Here is a 1,829-nt window from a genome sequence, read left to right as displayed (position 1 = left end):
ACTTTAAGTTGTGTACATGGATATTACCAAATTGTCTGTATTAGGTGATCATGATAAAGATCAGGGAATATACTGTCTATTTGTTTATACATACATTTTAAGATGTGATTTTTTTATCATCATTTTATCTTGCTGCATCTCTCCTTCTCTCAAGCCACTCTTTGTTCTCCTCTCATTTTGTCACTCCTCATCTCTGTTTAGCTAATTGATTTTGATTATATAATAGCTGATTGTATAATTTAATCCATGTATACGCTAGATATGTAGTTTTTGTATTATATTATATGTATATTGGCAAACATAGTTCCATATCCTTGGTAAATGATATACCAGAATTTGATATGAAAGCAATCACATAATACAAGATTTAACAGTAGTATGCCATATATTAAAAAGCAAAAGCAACACTTATTTATTACATTCACTGCTAAGTCACAGCAAAAATTGTTGACCCATTCACTCTCAGATATTTTATATGGAAGTTGTGGTGAAAAATGAAATTTATTGATGTTTCCTTAAGTAATGCTTGTACTTTGCAAAAAGTTTGTAATGCAAAATCTGGGGTAATGCAGGAATGAGAAAGGACTAAGGTAACAAGTTCCTAGGAAACTGATTTGTGTATTTTAAAGGTGACCTAGGGCAGAAATTTTTGCATATGTATAGCATGGTAGTGAAAGGCTCAACAGAAATAATGAATAAATGTTATGTGAAATATGGTATATAGCTTCCTTGTTTAACAGAAGTGAGTGTAGTTCTTTAGTGCATTCTGTTCTATAACATATTTACATATGCATTTTCCACAACTGAAATAAACATTCTTCAGTAATGGAGAATTTGATATATTCTATTGTAAATTGAAAATATCACTGTTCTTGGACTTTTGTGAGTATACCTGAAAGGAGATATCAAAGGTTTTTAGAATAGAAAAGAATCCACTGTATATAAGTATTTAGTACTGTAGAAATGAAGATTATACAAAATTAACAAGTATTACTCTAGGTTACATTGGATCCCTATAAACAATCCTGTACTCACATTATTGGCATAAAGTCAACAACTGAAGGTTTTTCTTGTGATGTGATAGTGTAAAAAAGTAATGATTCATAATTATAATATATGAAAGAAAAGACAGAATTTTACTCATGTATGTATTAATAGAAATAGAAATTAAATACTTATAAAAGAAAAGTGTACACATGAATGCATCTGTTGATAAAGACAAGGAAGTAAGTTTTCATTTGCACAGAAAGTCTAGTCTTACTCAACTAGAAATTAGTATGTTCATCAGTGTTCAAGATAAAGATATGGATGACTAGATTCTTTAGGGATATGTACCAGATGTAATTAGATTAAGCAACATTTTTTTTCATTCTATATTCCTATTTTGTTACTTGTATGTATTCTATTTATAAACTGAAAAAATATATAAAAATACCAGTTAGAACTTGCTACTACAACTGTTACAACAACAATTTATATTGGGAAATAAGTACCTAATGTCACATATATACCTGCATCATTTTATCTTCTTAATAATTACATGCTGTTTGTTTTGAAGGAAAAAAATCATATGTACTGTGTTTTTGTCTTAAAATCGTTTTGTGCTAAAATAGCTTTTTCTGTATTCATTAACAGCTGTATTTTTATTGTAGATATTATTACTTCCAAATAAATTTATTACATATTACATTATTCATCTTTATCTTCTATACTGAAGTACACCCTATTTTTATGTATATTCTGTTCCACTAATTTTTCCTCATTAGGAACCATATCCATGGATGGCCATTGAGGGGTATGCACTTAAATAGCCCACAACCCATTCCCAG

General features: G+C 28.9%; 1 protein-coding gene across 1 annotated transcript in view; it reads left to right on the top strand.

Annotated features, from left to right (window-relative positions):
• Positions 1-1,685, top strand: part of LOC119589044 (uncharacterized protein CG1161-like) — a gene marked incomplete at its 5' end in the record, with an annotated part of 5,302 nt that extends 3,617 nt beyond the window's left edge. Inside the window, 1 exon segment of the mRNA XM_037937621.1 lies at positions 9-1,685.
• Between the last annotated feature and the right edge of the window lie 144 nt (positions 1,686-1,829).

Source organism: Penaeus monodon, chromosome 25 (genome assembly GCF_015228065.2).
Source record: "Penaeus monodon isolate SGIC_2016 chromosome 25, NSTDA_Pmon_1, whole genome shotgun sequence".
NCBI lineage: Eukaryota > Metazoa > Arthropoda > Malacostraca > Decapoda > Penaeidae > Penaeus > Penaeus monodon.
The sequence above is the reverse complement of the archived record's forward strand: the minus strand, read 5'-3'. Positions and strand labels throughout refer to the sequence as shown.